The 20,745-nt window shown below is 46.0% G+C and overlaps 1 long non-coding RNA gene across 2 annotated transcripts in view; it reads right to left on the reverse strand.

Annotated features, from left to right (window-relative positions):
- The window catches only part of LOC142488698 (uncharacterized), a 46,323-nt gene extending 34,616 nt beyond the window's left edge, over window positions 1-11,707 (reverse strand). For both annotated transcript variants that reach the window (XR_012799590.1, XR_012799591.1), the window contains exon 1: window positions 11,563-11,707. This is a non-coding gene — a long non-coding RNA (uncharacterized LOC142488698). The remainder of the gene's footprint in view (window positions 1-11,562) is intronic.
- Window positions 11,708-20,745: the final 9,038 nt, after the last annotated feature.

Genomic DNA, 20,745 nt, shown 5'->3' on the forward strand with positions numbered 1-20,745 from the left:
GATGTCATGTGCATTGCACTTTGAACCACAGCCTTATTTTCATACCATTCTTGATTTCTCCTCTGGTGTTTAAACGGATGCACAAAGTCTCTACAAGACATTTTTATGCGGCCAGTGATTAATGCAGGCTGACTTCCCACACTGCCACCTTTGGGGCACAATGAATATCATTAACAGTTTCCTATCAGACAAATTTCCTGCAACAGGAGGATTTTGAGACTATATAGAATAAGATCAGGAAACAAGCAGTAAAAAAAAAAGGAAACATAATTTCCCTGGAAGCTATAAAAATGCATTCAATAAGCAAGCTGTTTACTTAACAGTAACGCATCCTAAACTATGTTATGGTTTGCCAATTTGGTTTCGGACCACTGAATTGTAGCAATGTATAGATTTTCCTTTCGCGATTGGTCGTAATATTGTACACTGCACATTGCATATAGTATAGTGCATTTTATATAATATTGTACTGTACCGGTATATAGACTATAGTGTATTTTACGCAACCCGATGTATTTTTAGGTTATACCATATGTGGGATTTAAACACACACTGAAAATGCAATATATATGTGTACAGTATAGGTAGTGTAGGTATAAATATATAGGTACAATGACCTGGATACATCAAACCAAAAATGCTTTATTTTTATGGTGCAATGCATCAATTTTGCACCACTACAAACAACACATGTTTTTACTACTATCACTAAAAACATTGGGATCAGTATCACCCCCATATACCGCAGTTTTATGTCATACATCAGGCTTATGTCATACATCAAGTCATACATGGTACAATAGTAATCATTAAGTTTAGGAATAAATATCCACAGAGAAAGCTAAGGTGTAGGATGTCTAGGCTGCTAAACGCAAAAACAATAAACTTTTAATAGTTCTCAATAATAACGCTGAAACAAAAGTGAAGGTATATAACAGTGAATATAAAAACGGAATAATATAAATCCCCAGGTAGGGAAGGTGTAATGGGGGATTTGTAGTGGTAGGGAAAACAACAGTATAATCAGTTGCAAAGCATATATTGGTCTAACAACGTATAGGTAAACATGCCAGCAAATCCAGTCCCTAAAACACCACAACTAGACGGCTACAGGCATGTAGTGTAGACCCCGGATGACACAGGTAAGGAGTAATGCAATGCAAGAAGCAGGTGCATAACAAGCATTAGGCTGAGGTCCCACTAACTACCTCGGCGTGCGCTGTGCGATCAAGCCCCGCCTCCCCAGTTCCTCCGGTCCAAGTTCCTACCTTGTCGCACACCTTTCCCCAGCGGTGCGCGACAGGTTTTCAGGCAGGCAGGGGAAATTGAGATTGCCATTTGCGACGGAGGTGTGGCCACGCCCCCGCCGGCGGTTCAGCCAATGAAGGCGAACCAGCCACGGTACATCATGGCCACGCCCCGCAAACCTACCGCCACGCCCCCTCCCATCGCAAACGCTCTCTCTCCACTCAGACCGCAGATCGCGGTGTAGCGCTGTGCACGCGCCGCCCCCCCGCCGGGCGCGCGTGCCACAGTGCTGACTGGGGACTCAGCCTTAAGCATAAATGCAGTGATTCTATTAACGGCATACAACGATGTGCCAATATATCATAGATACATAGGATACATACAGGAGGGCCTGGGGCATGCGGCGGGTTCCGTTCTAAGACTGCATCCGGGGTGAAGGGAAGAGCGGAGCGGGCGAGCTGGCGCTCATGCGCAGTGACATCGCGCATGTAAGCAGGAGACCAATCTTGTCCTGCTAGAAGAAATGTGCGAGCGCGGGGCGAGGTGGGGGGCTTGTCAGTGGGACTGGGGGGGGGGGGCATCTATTACAGTAACATATATATATATATATATATATATATATATATATATAGATGTAGCCCTCTTTCTTACGCTCTAGAGTGACTACGGGTACTGCATACACACACCTGTGGCTCCAGGAGATCTGAATCTCCGCTAGCTGGGAGCCTGGGGTAACAATTATATTATTGGCAGCGCCTCCACTTACCCAGGATCCCCATCGTGTAAGATTCCCCTGGGCAAGAACAATAGCAACACACATATGATTGAAACTGTTTACTGCAACGCATACATGAACCCTTATACCGCTACCACAGCAATAACACATTCGCTAACTTATCCTTATCCTTATAACACTAGTGGCTCAGCCACTCTCCTAATGAGTAATGTCACTGTCCCGTCACCGCGTGCCCCCACACCGTGTCTATGTACTAATATGTATATAGGCTCAATCCTTTGGCCACTCCTCTTAGTGTCCCCAAAGAGTGTTCCGTAAAGCGGGATCAGCGCCTGTTGACCGGTGTTGGTGTACTTTAGTAAATACCTTCCGGTCACTGTGGTGACCGGTAATAACTTCAAAAAGGATCCGCCGATCCAGGGCTGTTGTTCCGACGTCACAAGGCTCAGCTGGTTGGTCCCAGACGACTAGCAGCAACCGCAACTCTGCACACTTTGTCCCTATCTGTTATACAGTAAGGGATGATGTCACTAGCACTACAGGCCGTCCCTGCAGCACCACAACCTACGGTGACTCAGGGAATCTCTTAGGGCCTACAGGACAGATCTAAACTATGCAGGTGGGTCACTGACCCCCTGCCCACACACTACCTCTCCCCTTGCTCCTCCGGTGCCCTCTGGCTAGCGTGGTCTCTCCCCCACGCTTCCCTTTCCTGCCTCCTGTGAATCCGACCCTCCTATTTGCTCCCTGGCGTCAGGTGACTTTGCTAAGGCTCCTGGGAGTTGTAGTTACTGGCTGAGCCTCTATCTTATTGGCCAGCCGTTCGCGTGCTTGCACTGCGCATGCGCGACCTCTCTCTGCTCTGACAGTGCCCTTACTGTTGCGCAACAACATGGCGGCGCCCTATACTGTCGGTCCGCCGCGGAACCTTACACCACTCCCTCCAGAGACACACTGCAGCAAAAAAAAGGCAACCTAACACATCCCTACATAGACCATACGATACCGGTTGCAACACGACATCAAGGGACAGCACGCAGGTAAGTAAATCATAAATTTTCTATATTTGATAGAAGACACAAAAAACGACGTTTCGGTCCCCCAGTGGGACCTTTCTCAAGGTGGTGCAATTGAATGCAGTGCACCTCGAGAAAGGTCCCACTGGGGGACCGAAACGTCGTTTTTTGTGTCTATCAAATATAGAAAATTTATGATTAACTTACCTGCGTGCTGTCCCTTGATGTCGTGTTGCAACCGGTATCGTATGGTCTGTTATTGCTTTATGGGATATGCACCAAAACTTATTTACTTGCATATGGTGTGCCGGCTGTGCATTGGATTATATATATATATATATATATATATATATATATATATATATATATATATATATATATATATATATATATAAATATATAAAAATCTACTGATCAAGTTTTCTCACCATGTAAAATTCAGACACAGAGCAGGACGAAAACTGACCAGTATCAGCCCAAAGATTCAAAATGTATGGGTTTATGAAAGCAGGTGTGTAAATAGAAACAAACAAGAGCAAACCATCAAGCGGACATAGATCCATATATCCAGTTACATATGTGCATGTGTGTAAAGGTCTTTGGCAAAATACTGCTAGCAATATATATATATATATAGTCAGGTATGGAGATTAGCACTCACTGTTTTGTTGCAGGAGGCAGATGCTTGTCCCATAGAGAGTATGTAGACATATGGAGACCAGGGGATCCTGATAGCCAAAAAGAGACAGCACACTGCAGGTATGGTATCAAAAAAGTGTATTCAGTAACACAAGGCCGCCAACGTTTCGGTCCTCCAAACGGGACCTTCTGCCCGCACTGCCCTGAGGAAGGTCCCGTTGGGAGGACCGAAACGTTGGCGGCCTTGTGTTACTGAATACACTTTTTTGATACCATACCTGCAGTGTGCTGTCTCTTTTTGGCAATCAGGATCCCCTGGTCTCCATATGTCTAGATATATATATATATATATATATATATATATATATATATATATATATATATATATATATAGCCCTTCTCTCTCTCTTTCCTCTCCCCCCCTCTTTCTCTCCCCCTGCTCTCTCTCTCTCTCCCCTCCCTTCCCTCCCCTCTTTCTCTCCCTCTCCCTCTCTCTCCCCCCCTGCTTTCTCCCTGCCCCCTCTCTCTTCCCTGCTCTCTCCCCCTCTCCCTCTCTCTCCCCATCTCTTTCTCTCCCCCCCATTGCTCTCTCTCACTGCTCTCCCGCCCCCCCTGAGCGCTCTCTCTCTCCCGCCCCCCGTGCTCTCTCTTTCCCGCCCTCCCTGCGCTCTCTCTCTCCCACCCCCCCTGTGCTCTCTCCCCTGCCCCCTCTGCGCTCTCTCTCTACCACCTCCCCTCTCTCCCTCCTCCCCATTGATCTCTTTCTCCCGCCCCCGCGCTCTCTCTCCCACCACTCCAGCGCTCTTTCCCCCCGCTGTCTCTCTCCTGCCCCCCCCTGCGCTCTCTCCCGACAACCTCCGCTCTCTCCCCCCCTACCTGCACTCTCTCCCCCCCTGCACTTTCTCCCCTTGTTCTCTCTCCCCCCTCCCCCTCTTTCTCCCCCACCCTCCCCCTCTTTCTCCCCCACCCTCCCCCTCTTTCTCCCCCACCCTCCCCCTTTTTTCCCCCACCCTCCCCCTCTCACCCCCGACCCTCCCCCTCTCTCCCCCGACTCTCCCCCTCTCTCCCCCGACCCTCCCCCTCTCTCCTACTACCCTCCCCTCTCTTTCCCCCTTTGCTTTCTCTCCCCTCCCCGTTCCCTCCTCCCCTTCCCTCTTCTCTCTCCCCCCTTCCCTCTTTTCTCCCTCCCCCTTCTCTCCTTTCCCCTCTCTCACCCTTCTCTCCTCCCCCCCTTTCTCTCCCCCCATCCCCCACTCACTCCGTTTGCAACCCCACCACCACTTTGTTTTACCCCCCTCCCCACATCACCACTTCGTTTTACACCCCCACATCACCCTACTCCGTTTTACCCCCCCTTCACATCTCTCCGTTTTCCGTTTTGTGTGCCCCCCCTGTTTCGTGTGCCCCCCCGGTTCACTGTTTCGTGTGCCCCCCGTTTCGTGTGCCACCCGCATTTCATGAGCCCCTCCCCCCCGCTCCTCCCAACAACCAATGCAATGTAATACAATACAAGCTCCCAATGCTGAGCCAATGGTCGAGGATGGAGCAGTGGCAGGGGCAGAATGGGTCTGGGCAAAGTCCACAATGTCCTGCACAGGAGTATCATGGGATGGAATATGGGGTGCTAGGGCCGATGGTTGGGTCATAGCAGAGTCCATGAACTGTCCTGTATTGCGGGGCTTTCCTTTGCCCCAGGGAGGTGACACAAGCAAGGACCCAGAGGCACGGTGACCCTCTCCCGTACAGTTAGCCACATAGCAAGAAGCACGTGGGGAGAGTTGACTCACTCACCGCTGTTGACTCAAGCGGTGGTGCAGCCGGCTCCGTAGATTCTTTGGACGCATCTTGGTGATGTCATCTGCCATCGACAGTTTCGCGAGACTACTGGGCAGACTCAAGTCCGGCGGCGGCGATGACGTCCCATCCTGTTGAACCAGAAGTTCGTCCCCCCCAGCGCACCGGACAAGGCCACACGCTTCTGGATCGGAGCCTCACTGGACACGGTAAGTGATAGATGGCCTCTTCTCCTCAGGTTCCGCCCGGTAAATGTCATCATGGACAGCAACGGATTGGGACGCCTCCACCAGGATGTGATGCCAGGGTGAGTCAGTCGCCCGGGCAACCATACTTGTAGAGCTCCCTTGCTCTGCGGTCACCTGGGGACTCACTCCTGCCACCCCTGGGGCAGTACATTTACCCTCCGGAACCTGTATAAGTATGGATCCCAGTCCTGGTACCGACGGAACTTGGGCGCATGGGCCCGCAGCAGGCTCAGTGGCAGTAGACCCCACAGAGGCAGTCAGTGTTGGCACCGGACCACTTGGCTGTCCGGGCATGATAATAAAGGCACACGGGCCCACGTCATCCATATCAAAGATGTTAGTTGGAGCCGCACCGGTTGGTGTGGAGGCTCTAGAATGCAGCACAAGCAGCTCTTCGGGCCCAGGGATAGCAGGCCGCAAGTAGAAGGTGCCACAGGGCAAGAACCGCGCATTGAGGCCGACAGTGCCTCCGGGTAGCCGTCATTGTGGGCTGATACACCACAGGTGGATCTAATGATTCACCCGGGCAACCAGGTAACGGCCAGGGAGTTTATAATTTGTGACCTCCAAGTCATCAAATGGATTGCTAGAAGCCATTGAGGTAGTTTTAGCAGAAGCTGTATAGTTGCTCTTCACTGTTGATCAGCTCCAAGACGAATGACACAAAGACAGTACTTTGATAACCCCCAGCACAAGACCAACTGTGGTTGGCTGGTAGTTAATAGCCCCTCCCCTGGGTGGAATTCAGAGGCAGAGCTGTGTGGGTTGAAGGAGGGACATGGCTCCGGCTGAGCCAGTAATTTGATTGGGCGGTGCCAGTGCTTGGTGCCGAAAGCATGCAACTAACTTTTGCAAAAGCTTGCAACTTTGGTAGAGCTTCCAATGCGGTCCCATCTTGGAAGTAGGGGAGCAGGCAGACATGCGGCGTCTGCCATTTTAGAACACTTGTACAGACAACCACTCGGTGGCCGCCATTTTAGATAAGTCCATACTGCAGTACCAGATGTCAAAGTCCACAGCACAGTACTGAACATTTCCATCTCCCGTTTTACCCTCTTGGAAGGCCAGGAGTCTGCCAGGTGCATAAATCCCCACATGCACTGCAATGGATTGTCCCTTAATAGCAGAATTGGGGTACACGCTCCCAGGATAAGTTTCCAATTGGAAGCCCACAAAAGCACGGTTTATGAAGTTATGGTATCCAGGGGTTCCCATGGTATACTGTGGAGACCCTGGCCCACTGGAGAATGGTACATTCTCCAAGGTATCATACCCTTGGGGTACGCCCCAACTAGCACAGTAAATGTGCTTTTCTCAGATATGAGTACATGCTCCCTGGAATCATCCCCTGAGGGAATGCCTCATCCGCATAGTCTATGTGCTAGGTACCCAGGGGCTCCCCACAATGCGTGGTGAGGTTTACCCCTGGCCCTGTCTTGAGCTGCAGTGAAGGGTTAGCATGCTCCCTGGAAACATGCCATCAGGGTACGCCCCAACACAATCTTTAAGGAAGGGTTCAGGCAGTCCTCTCTCTCCCCGCTTATTTCAGGGAGAAACCAGCCCCTTCCCCACACAGTCTATGTGCTAGGTACCCGGGGGATCCCCACAGTGTGTGGTGAGGTTTACCCTTGGCCCACAGGTACAGTGAACTGACGTATGCATACCCAAGGATCCATGGTATCATGCCATCAGCGACCTTGGCCCCGACCTCTTTTGTTTCTGCATCTGCCCAAGCAGAAGTGTACTGGCTGCATTGCTGCTGTGACTACACCCTGAAAGGCTGTCCTGGTCTCAGCAGCACCTCCAATAGTAGCACTGTTTCCCCCACCCTCTGGGAGATGTTATGGCTGCTACAGGATATTGTGGTGCTGGCATACCTGTGAGGGTCAGGAGAGCTTAGTTGGTCTGCGATATTGAGGAGACCAGGACAAGCTTTTGGTAGTTCTTCAAGGTGTCAGCGACTCCAGTTTCAGTAGCTCCAGGATGTCTTGGAGACAGTCCCTACTGGAACATAATTCATCCATACTCCCTGGCCTCTGTTGAATTTGGATGGTCTCCCAGCCCCCTGAGGGGCTGGGGCACGCTCATCCCAGATGGTAGAGACTCACAGCCTTTCCAATCTCTCCAACCTCCAGACTAGAATTGACTACTAACTTTGGCACACCTCCCTGACACCAAAAGTGGGAGTGGGTGAGCTATGTTTTGCAATTCTTGTTCAGCTGGTCCTAGCTGATTTAGAGGGTGGCTCCTCCTTCCCTAGTTTGAAGCTCACCCCCTCCCACTTTTAAATGGTTAAAGCTCACTCCTTTGCACCTTCCACACCCATGGGAACTTGCATCCAGTTTGATTGCGATAAATCTAATACAGAGTGCTTTTCCTGGTATTATACAGGTTAATAAGAGCTTCAACCAGACTTAGAACTATGCAACTAATTTTGACAGATTTATTATAAATCATTCTTCCTGGTAATGTACAGGTTATTAAGAATCTATTTTAGTGTTAGGACCCTTGAGACGTGGTCTGCCTTGGAGTGGCTCATGGGCTTACAACACTTTGGCCAAAGAGTTAAACTAAAAGACCATTTTATTCAAAAGATATCTATATATATATATATATATATATATATATATATATATATATATATATATAGGCACTGTACCGTGTATTAGTTTTTGGTTGTAGCACTGAGCTCTGTCTGTGTTTCATACACCCAGTAGCGTAAGCATGCTGCCTAGGGGTCACACTCAACTCCTCTCTCACATTCTCCTCTCACATTCAAAACGTATATAAAACCTGTCGCTTTTTCCTCCGCAATATCACAAAGATACGCCCTTTCCTCTGTTGCTCGACTGCTAAAACTCTGATTCAGGCCCTCATTCTCTCCTGTCTTGACTACTGTAACCTCCTGCTGTCCGACCTTCCTGCCTCTCACCTGTCTCCCCTACAATGTATCCTAAACGCTGCTGCCAGAATAACTCTAATCTTTCCTAAATCTGTCTCAGCGCCTCCCCTGCTGAAATCCCTCTCCTGGCTTCCTATCAAATCCCATATCACACATTCTTTTCTCTTCCTCACTTTTAAAGTTTTACACTCTTCTGCCCCTCCTTACATCTCAGCCCTAATTTCTCGCTATGCGCCATCCCGACTATTGCGTTCCGCTCAAGGATGTCTTCTCTCTACCCCCTTTGTATCTAAAGCCCTCTCCTGCCTTACACCTTTTTCACTGACTGTCCCACCCCTTTGGAATGCCCTTCCCCTCAATACCCCACTAGCCCCCTCTCTATTCACCTTTAAGACCCACCTTAAAACACACATGCTTAACGAAGTGTATGAGTAGCTCTGTGGCTAACACTTTACACCTGATACATAAAACTTGGCCCCTTGAAGATGCACTTACCAGTATGTCCTCCTACTGTATCTGTGTGTTCTACCAATTAGATTGTAAACTCTTCAGAGCAGGGACTCATTTTACTAAATGTTACTTTTATGTGTGAAACACTTATTCCATGATCTGTTATTTGTATTATTTGTAATTTATTCGATTGTCACGTGTACTACTACTGTAAAGCGCTATGTACATTAATGGCGCTATATAATTAAAGACATACATATAAAAATTATTTTAAGAACATTAATATAGTACAAGACATGTAAATAAAATAGCCATATCCCTGTGTTCCCACAATTGATAAGTGGGAACACGTACACATTAACAGATAGCATATAGAATTTTCCAAACAAAAAGTACATACTGTAGCACAGCCTGGACAATGTCCAAATATAATATTGAACATGATAGTGACACAGTGTAAAAACAGAAGTAGTTAACTATAAAAATGTGCTACGATCCAGACATTCATTTAAACCTTCTGGATGTAAAGTGTGACAGGGCCTTTCCCCGGTTTAAAAGGGCAGCCCACACAAAACCTATCTGAAGCTGATGAGTCCAGCAGGGAGCTGGTTAATTGTAGCTACAGTCAATTACCCAGTCTCCACACGGCTCATCAAGCAGGTTTAAAAGTGTGCTGCACAAACTGGATCTCACTAGCACTAAGGGAGTGTGTGCTGACAAAGAGAAAGAGAGGGATCCCAAGGAACCAGATCCTCTATTCCAGGAGACAGCGTTCCCTGGAACCCGCCAGAGGGTGGACCCCATGGATACCAGCCTAGACCAAGAGACTGATATAAAGAGCTCCCTTCTTACAGGTATCTCTTTGGACTTAGGGGTCAGTGGTTGGCAAGAGACCTAGCTTCCCAGCCCTGCAGATATGGACTGGGATGTGTGAGTCAGCCCTTATAAAGGGATAGGCCTATGTGATTTGTTTTTGCTGACAGGAAGCTGTATTGTTTTGAAGCTACGGGCTACACACCTGTAAGTGCCACTATTTATTTCCCCAATCTATGTCTCCCTGGTTGTACCTCGGCACTCGTCTGCTACAGGTACCCATTTTAAAAATGAAATCAAATTTTTGTTTGGACAATTCTATATGCTTTTGGTTAATGTGTACGTGTGCCCACTTATCGATTGTTGGCACATGGGGATATGATTCTTTTATCCACATGACCTTGTATTATATTAATGTCCTCAATATCATTTCTATATCTGTATCTGTATCCTTGATGGGTGCAATAATGCTCAGTACATTTTATATTGATTCTGTCTGTCGCCTTGTGTGTTCCCACTAAAACAATCTTGACTTAGCCATGTCTCGAGCTGGACCCCTCTTCAATTCCCAATAGCCACACCAGACAACTTATTGGGAGAAAAAAACAGTCACAGCTTTATTCATAACAACAACCAAGATGATAAATATAACAATTTATCTCAACTAGAGACCCAGACAGATTGTTCCACAAACATCCACGAAGAGCTCGAGGGATACCCTAATCTCGTGCTCATTCAGCCTTTCAGTGCCTTAGGCCGAACAGCATAGAGCCGCTTTATGGAAGGTCACTACCATTCTGGCCGCTTTAGCCTGAATGGTACCGCCTTCCACAAATATCCACTTACGAGGTCAGAGACCTCCCACCAGGAGTCAATACTGAGTCCCCCCCGAGTACACATTACTCCCGCCATACCATTTCTAAGCTGAGGCGTATACTGAGCAGTGTCCCAACCCTCTTTCAAAAGCCACCATTCCTTCATGCCTAAATACAGGGTGGGTGAGAATTTCGCTCCAGTAGATCCTTAAAAAAAGAGGGAGGTAAGCTTCAACCCCACCCCTGCCCTGGCCTCACGCTCCTTAGGGAAGTGGCCCCTCGGCCTTAAGTCATGCCGCCCCTCCGCCTACAGGTCCAGGGCTTTCTTTCTGTGTGGGCACACATGGATATAAATATACTACAATTATGTAATCACGTTTTATTTTAGTTTTTATACATTAAAGCTGCAGCTCAAGCAATATCCCGTGTAACCCCTCTTTATTTTACCTCAGGTTATATGGCCTATCACTGAAGGGGGAGTCCTATGGGTTACTGTTTAATTCTTATGATGTGTGGCAAATGTTGTGTGAGACTTTAGTGACTAGACCCAACACAGTAGTAATGAATTATAACAAGTTTTCTATACTTATATAGCTATAATTTGTGGTGTTACATATCTCATATGAATCAGTATGGTCGCCCCTTATCTCAGAATCACTCCATAAACATATATACTGTACTTAAACAAACTATACCAACAATGCGAAAGCTGCACAAACAAATAATAACTTTTATCTGTGTCTGGCCTCCCAATCATGGGGTACTGGCCTGTAGATCCTGGTGTGCTAGCACAATCATTGGAGCTCATAAACTGTGTGTGTGTTGCAGGCCTGGTGCTTCACAAAGATCAAACTGTGATGGCAATATAACTGCAGTTTATATCCTTTGTGGGTTAGCTCACCCACTCCAGCCTGTTGTAATTCCTGCACAGGTGGGCTCCCTAATCTCTCTCTGTAGTAGCCTCTGTCTCCCTGCTTCCCTCTGCACTGTCAGGGTCCTGCATGGACTCTCTGTGTAGGATGGGCCTGCACACCCTCACTCCCTCAGCTCCCTTTCCAACTGTCACCAACTGTCATTCCACTGGCTAAGCACAGTCACATGGTCCAGTGGAATGTAATTATTAAAGGGGCCATGTCCTGTGCTGATAGCAGACACAGGGGGTTACACCTACAAATGTTTTTTTGTTTTTTTTAAATAAATCTTTTCTGTAGTATGAGAAAATGCTTGTAGCATGTAAAAAAAAGACACATTTTTAATGTATTATAACAGGCCTGCCCAACTCGTAAAGTGAGAAGGGCCGAACTGCTCCAAGGGAAAAAAAATTGGGCCGCACGGGTTAAATCATCATCATCATCATCATCATCATCTCTCCTCCAGCACCTCTCATCATCATCATCCTCATATCTCCCCCAGAACCCCTCACTATCAACCTTTACGATACTCCCCATCTATCTCTCATACCCCAATCTCTCCCCCTCACCCACACAATACCCCCCTCCACATCAAACACACAATACCCCCCTCCACATCAAACACACAATACCCCCTCCACATCCCCCCAGCCCATTCCATGTCAGCAGCCCCCCCCCCAAGTCAGCATCCCCCCCCCCAAGTCAGCATCCCATGTCAGCATCCCCCCCACAAGTCAGCATCCCCCCCATGTTTCTCTTCCCTCAATATGACACTCTCTCCCCCTCCCCTAAATGACTCTCTCCCCCTCCTCTCAATATGACTCTCTCCCCCTCCTCTCAATATGACACTCTTTCCCCCTCCCCTCAATATGACACTTCCTCTCCCTCCCCTCAATATGACACTCTCCCCCTCCTCTCAATATGACACTCTTTCCCCCTCCCCCAATATAAGACTCTCTCCCCCCCTGCAACTCACATCACACCCTCCCCCTGCAACTCACATCACTCTCCCCCCTGCAACTCCCATCACTCTCCCCCCCTCTGCAACTCACATCACTCTCCCCCCCCCTCTGCAACTCACATCACTCTCCCCCCCCCTCTGCAACTCACATCACTCCCCCCCCCCCTCTGCAACTCACATCACTCTCCCCCCCCTGCAACTCACATCACTCTCCCCCCCCCCCTGCAACTCACATCACTCTCCCCCCTCTGCAACTCACATCACTCTCCCCCCCTCTGCAACTCACATCACTCCCCCCCTGCAACTCACATCACTCTCCCCCCCCCCTGCAACTCACATCACTCTCCCCCCTCTGCAACTCACATCACTCTCCCCCCCTCTGCAACTCACATCACTCCCCCCCTGCAACTCACATCACTCTCCCCCCCCCTGCAACTCACATCTCTCCCCCCCCCCCCCCCTCTGCACCTCACATCACTATTTTTGTTTCTCGCTGAAAGCTGCTGATTGGGTTTAGAGCGTGGATTGTGATATTTGGAATAAAACAGAAAACAAAATCAAAACAGAGTTTACGCGCTCATCCCACAATGTTGTATAACATATAGCGTTTTCGTAGTGTTTACTATACATTCACCCTTTCATATGGTACTGTGTGTTCCTGCTATTGCATTCCACAATCTTGTTGTGCAAAAAAAAAGGATTGCCAAGAGTTAAATGAATGTTAGTAAGTCTGTTTTTCAGATTAATCACCCGCAGCCATACAACATTTCTTAAGAAAATGTAGACTGAAAAATCTATTTTCTTTTTAGTGTAAATGTGTTTATACCTGTGGAGACCTAAACCACAGATACTGAAGAAACAGACAAACTTGGGAGCATTGATAAAGTATGTTTTTTTTAATGGAGAAAACACAAGCAAAGTGAAGGTTAGAATATGTATTGAAAATAAAGTATAAATATAGAACATTGAGCTTGTCAGAGAATACAAATATATAGATAATGCAGACATAACAAGACTGATGGATCTGAAGACAGATTTTTATGCTGTCTGGGATCACACACAAAAAAGACTCCTTTATATAGTTAACCTTACATCCAGGTTTCTGTACACAGAAGTTCTCATTAATATACATTTCTCTGGGGCCACTTTTCACACCAACAACACTTTAGAATCTTAATTATTACAAGGCACCGAATAATAGGGTAATACAGTATTGATATGCATGTCTTAACATTCTCACCAAATTTGATGTCACTTGAAATCACTTGAAAAGTGATCAAGGATCTTTATTAACGGCATGACTAGGATCTTATTTTGAACTTTTATAATAAAATATTATATATACTGTATATCTCTTTGTACACTGGGGCATTGAGAAAGTTATTTCTGAAACAAGCAGAGCTACTAAAGCCATATAATGACTATTTACTGTATGTATATATATATATGTATATATATATATATATATATATATATATATATATATATATATATATAGAAAAAGGAAAAAAGCGCACCCCCTAGTGCAATAACCTGCAAGACTTAGAATAAAATAATTTTAATATAATAGATGTGTGATAGAAGTGCACACTTACAAGATGGATAAAGAATCAATTCATATAAAGGTATCTTTGGTATAACTGTGTGGTTAGCCGGGTGACGGAGAGGAAAGGCAACCGCCGATACTCACTACCACTGAAACCCCGTGGAACACCGCCAGATACTATAAGTAGCAGTAGTTGGCTAATGCCTGCAGGAAACGATGTCCCGATCTTCCAGGGTAATGCTTGGGGTCCAATGGATCTATTACCCCGGCGTACCACCTTAGTAAACATCCAAAATAATAGTGTCCACGGTGATCTCAAGACACCACGTGATGAACGTTGTGACGTCAGTCATGCGCGTTACGTCGGTCTAAATTCCTGAAGAAGTCGTACCGACGAAACGCGTTGAATCATTGTTCATCCATTGCACATTCGTGACGCAGAGTCCTGGCAGCCGGAGACCTTCCTACACAGCCTTTCCGCCCTCAACTTCCCTCAGCCGGAAGTGACGTGGATGTGAGCCGAGACGCGGAAGTGAGCCTTACAGTGTGTGTACCGGCGAATAGGTTGAACAACAGTCGGGATTTCGTACCACGAATTGCCAATATGTACCGAATGTGAGTGCACATCTATATGCTTTTATTGTTATTGTAATACAATTTGAGATATACTACGCAATTAGTATTTATCATTATTTCCTGGGTATACCAACCACGGATGGAAAGAAAAGATTAACAAAGGGGTTGATACATGTGGAGTTCCTGATCCATTGCTCCATTCAGAGAGAGGAGTGTCTCTGTACTGCCTTAATGAGAAGAAGGAAAGTGTGAGTGGAATATCTTTCACTTATATAGTATCCATTCGGGTTGAAATTGTACTACACCATGCTGTTTCTGTTATTTTCTTTCATGACGGTCACGTGAATGCTGGCACTCCCCTGAACTTTTGAAGAATTTTGGGATCCAACAGACTAAGAGAACAGTCTCTGAAAAGGGTTTTGAGCAGCTTTTCAATTAGCACCTCACACTGGGTGGTGGATTTAATTAATCACAATACATTCACTAATTGATCACAGTTCACAATAGTATATTTTTATGTCACTTTACTATATTATATATTTTACATTTATTATTATTATAGGACACTATTCACTTAAGTAAGCGCCGTTACAATTAATTGTTTTGAAGTATTAAGGGAAATGCAAACCTCCTCCCAGGCCAAAATCAGACAACCTTTCAATTGTGGGAAGGCAAGGGCTTAAGGTGTAACTGTATAGGACATTAGATAAAGGAAGACCAGGAAAAGCTCCTTACCTTTGAGGAATTAAAGGAAAAGTGGGAGATACCTAGTTCACATGGTTACAGTATTTGTATGCACAGGTGACACATTATTGTAAATCACTGGGGAACTATAAAAAGAAAGTACAGCTCAACCCCCTTATAACGCTGTGCTTGGGGTCCAAAGAATCACATCGCGTTATAAGCGGATCGCTTTAGAAATAATGTACAATTGTATGCATTATACAATAAAGTATTTAAGATACCAATAATCGTGTTGTAAAGTATTCATAAATATGAAAATTGGGAGCCACGCTTGCATCGCGTTATAAGCGGATCCGCGTTGTAACGGATCGCGTTATAACGGGGTTGAGCTGTATTGGCAAATAATATATTTGATATTTTTTTTAGTCTTTCCAGAGAGAATAGATACACTATATCAGATATATCTAATTTAGTAACAGACAACAATTATGAGAGGATTTTGCAAAAGGATTTTGTGGCCTGGAACAAAGATTTCAAGGAAATAACAGAACTTGATGTAATACTTACTGGTTTAGATAGAACTAGAAAACTTATCATATCTGAAACATTGAGAGAGATGCAACTAAAACTGACACACAGGGCATATTGTGCTTTAACATAACTTACAAGAATACAGATAAATCCAGGAATAGATGTCCAAAGTGCCAACAACCTAAAGCAGACCTAAAACACTGCTTATGGGACTGCCCAAAGATTACACATTTTTGGGACCAAGTACTGTATTATATACAGCAGAATGTTAAAATAACTGCGGTTAAAGAACCAGTTTCTTTGATTTTTGGCAACTTGGAGGAATGGAAGATCACGAATAACGGGGTGAGAATACCTACATTTGTAGAAATTACATTATTGGCAGCCAGAAAAACCATAATGTTATAATGGATAAAGGATATACCTCCTAACATGGAGATGCTAAACAAATATTTAACACAATTATTCATATTAGATCAAATGGAAGCCGAAACCAATAAAGAGCTAAAAACAGAAACACTATTTAAAAAATGAGATCCCTTTATTGAAATTTTACCAGACCGGGACAAAGAGGTTGTGATGCCTGCGTTTGACCAAACGTCATGGTATTTACTAAGAAGTCTGGTACGTGAGAGGCACAGAAGTTGATGAGGGGAGAAAAGAATAAAATATCTCATATCTATTATCTCTCGATAAGGTTAGGACCTATAGCATAGAAACAACATAAGGAACTGTGGGTAAGGGGGGGGGGGAAAGGTACAGAGGGAAATGATGCAATGCAGATAGAACTGCCTCAAATTTAAAATGTTAAATTTCATTTTTTGTTTGTCATTGTCTAAAGTATATGTAATTGTAATATATTATTTACTGTTTAGTGCACTGTTAAATGTAAAAGAATATTGTAATCACTATAAACTGGTATTTTGTGGTCTTGTTGAAATGTAATATGTTTTGTTATGGAAAACGCAATAAAAAAACTTTAACAATTAATGATTAAAAAATGGATTTCAGGCAAAAGGTGACACATTGTGCGCTCATTTGCATGTAATTTCCCAGAATGCCTTGCCGTAGTGGAATCACTGTATGCTAGGTGATAATGGTGAAAGCCAGGGTTGCAGACCTGTCTAAGACATGTGAATGTGCTCACAAGTGATAATTATATATATAAAAGAATATCCTAGGTAGTCTTTTCAGAATCATGGCTTAACGAATATTACATTTGAAAGGGTAGTGCCTAATACTAGTGTAACCCTTCCTGACCGGCTCCTAAGGAGTTTACATCAGTGGCTCTATTAGTGGCTACTCCGAAAGCTTTACCTTATTCAGGGTGCAGGCTTCGTGCGGCTGGGCGATGAGTTAGCAAATATGGAAATAATGGGCGACAGGAACTTTTGTAGTACAAACAACACTCTTTATTTATGTCCCCTGTAATAGAGACTTAACACTGTTTTAAATGAGGCTTCAATGTAAGCCTGTAGTGTTCTGAGGAATCCAGCAGGCAGCTGTTTAACTGCAGGTAGACAATTAACAACTCTCCACCTGGCTAATATGATAGCGAGAAAACCCTCCAGCTGGGAACTGAGAGACTCCTGAGAACAGTCACAACTGTGCTGCCAAATGAGATGAGGTCTTGGGCACAAGGCTGTGCTGATACCAAGACACCTGGAACCAGACCCTCTATTCCAGGGCACAGTGGACCCTGCAACCCGCCAGAGGCTGGCCCCTCAACGGACACCAACCGGACTCAGAGACTGACAAAGGGCCCCTGCATACAGGTACTTCTTTTAGACTTTTGGGGTTATAGGTCAGAAAGAGGTGTATCCTCCCCGCCCTACAGATAGGGACTGGGGAAGTGAGTTAGCCCTTACAAAGGGATAGGCTGTTTTATTTACTTTGTTGTTTATGAATTGTTTAAAGTGACAGGCTGAATAAAGCCATGGTTTAATTTCCTCCAAATCTGTCTCCCTGGTTGTACCTCTGCACATGTCTCTTACTGTACATCCCATTTTACTAGGGCTCCTCTCATCCATTTACACTACACATAAGTATACGTGTCATCAGTTGCAAATGGCTTGTCTGTACTCTTGACGTTTGCATCCCCAGGTGCCCTCACTTAACACCTTGGGGAGGTGCGGACACTTGACTGGATTCTACTTAATTGACCTGTCCCCATTCTGCATAACATCCGTTATGCCCATTCAATATGGACCCCTTCTCGGGCCATGGCCGACTCAATATAGCTAGGCGATCTACACCCCATTCCTGTCACTGCCACTTCTAGACACTGCCACTTCTAGACAGACTGTAACTGAGGCATGTGTGGATCTGACTGTAGAGCTGATCCTATGGCACCCTGGAATCCTACTCATGGGGACTTCTGTGGTGTGCATGCCTCGTCTTCTGTGAACTGCTTGGTTCACCTTATCCATCTCCCGAGACCTTATCTGAAGAGGCAAGGTCCCTAACTAGAGCATCATAAACTGGAACTGGTCTGTCCTATATAATCAGGAACATACTTCTTACATATATAAACTGAGGCTCCTCCACTCTCACTCCTCCAGGAACCTAACTTCTAAAATATTTTCCTTCCTACATATACCCCCTCTGATGTCCTTGTCTCCAGGCAACACAGAGCACGGTTTAACATCAGCTGTTACCCCAAATTCTATGTTATAGAACTAGTGTCACTCTCTAAGTAGATCTGCACCATTAATCCCTAAAAAGCTATAGTAAACCGATAGGGGGTAATATTAAGTGTAAATATATAGTATCAGGTCACACTTATTTTTAGGCTATGGAGGACACAAGTCTTTTGAGGAAACTTCTTAGTTGTCATTTTATTTGATCCTTCAATGAAAGCAGCAAACTTCTTATTTAAAAAAGGTCATCACACACTGAGGGGGTCTTCTTTTGTTATATATTTCCTATTTTTCCACGTACTGAAAACATAAAATAGGAATGCAGTGTTTAGACTAACTACTCCTATTTGTCCACATTACTATTTCCGATATACACTGCTGATTAAATTGACACAAAGGGAAAACAGAAATGTACCTCGATGCACAAGTAGCCAGATGAAAGGAATAGAATCAATGTTGGGGTCACTTTCTACTGTGCTACAAGTACTGGGGATTTCCGTGTAGGAGCGCTGTCATGAGGTCACTAAAAGGCTAGCAGTACAAGGGGTTTGGGAAGGGCATTTCTTGGAGAAACTTTTGGGGGATGGTGGTAACAACAAAAATAACTTCTTCTGTTAGAGGTGCACCTCATCTAGGGGTATTGGAAGGAAGGGTGAAGGCCTATGTTCAGCTGAGATTTGGAGGATACTGCCAATGGAGAGTGTTCTCCTGTGAGGTTCACTTTCAGGTTGTAAGGAATCGGGGAGCACGTCCCCCGCGGCGTGCTCCCTCCTTACCTGCTGCTTCACAGCCTCCTGCGCACCTTACAGAGCGCGCGCACCCACGGAGGGTTTTCAAGGTTCCCACAGAGCTTGGCTCCGTCCCCGCTTGCGACGAGCGGCCACCCCACGCGGCATGCACACGTGACACGCATGCACCGCTTCCCAGCTGTGTCAACACTCGTTATCTCACTCACCTGTCTCCTGCACCTCACAGCCTATCCCTCCCTCCACAGAGGCCACTCCTCAGCTCCACCCCCCTGTTTCATTGGACTCTCACTCACATATATGCTCAGCTCTCTCACTCCTTCTTTGGTTGAGCATAGTTCATTGTAGCCTTGCTGTTCCCACGTCCCTGTTCCTGCTGTATTGCCTTGCCTGGCCTGTCTCTGTGTTTGATCTCCTGTGTACCAACCCGGCTAGACTTTGGACCCTTCTCTGGATATCGACCCCGGCTTGCCTCTGACCTTCTGTATCTCAACATCCCTGACCACGGCACATGAACAACGACTATCCTACTGGCTACAACCCCTTGACCACGGCACCCGGCTACCGACTACTCTCCCGGCTCCAACCTCAGATCTCGGCAAGTATCAAGACCATTCTACTCTCTCCAACCCTGACCCGGCAAACCTTGACTATCCAGACGCACCTCCGCTGCTGTGGGTGGCGTGTTCTGTACTCTCCCACCTCAGTCCCACGGTCCCGCCTTGTTCATGGTGAGCACAAGGTCCTGTGACTCTCCCTCCTCTTCTACCTACATGCATCACTGGTGACTGCCCACGTAGTTCTGTCTGACACCGCTGTCCCCCTCCACAGGTTGCACCTCTCGCATGTTAGCATTGAACATATAGGGCCTGCATGGTTAGTCTTCCCTTGATCTGTCATAGCCGAAGATCGCCTGCTTAGAGATACAGAAAATAAGCAGGACCTTCCTCTTTTCTTTGCCCCATCATACTGGGCACCAAATGTAGAAAGATGGAAGAGATAAGAGAAATTGATGCAGATACCAGCCAGTGGGGCTAGTATAGCGGCTCCCAGGTTCCCATCTGAAGGGAACACTTACTGGCACTTAATTACTAAGAATAATAGAGGACTTATGCACAGGTCGGGGTAATGAACATTCTCAACGGTGAGGGAGCAGGGGCATCTCCTGCCAGGACCCCTCAGTGCTTGCTGGTTCTGTGATCAGTGCCCTTTGTGCTCCTGGCTGTTTTTAGGCCTTAGGCCTGGCTACCCTTTGTTGGGAGACCTAAGCCTAAACTGTTTCAGGCAAGTGGGACCTCCCTCCTATAACCTAGCCTGAACCCCTCCCCTTTCTAGAACTTGCTATGGCCACACACATTGTCGGTAATGGATGCACATTCTAAACAATACGTTGTGCCAAATATGTTTGATAAGCTGCGTTGACCTTGAAATGTCAAATGAGAACACTAATTTAAGAAAGCAAGAGGTCAGAAAAAATGTGCCCTTCCTTT

This window comes from Ascaphus truei, chromosome 2 (genome assembly GCF_040206685.1).
Source record: "Ascaphus truei isolate aAscTru1 chromosome 2, aAscTru1.hap1, whole genome shotgun sequence".
NCBI lineage: Eukaryota > Metazoa > Chordata > Amphibia > Anura > Ascaphidae > Ascaphus > Ascaphus truei.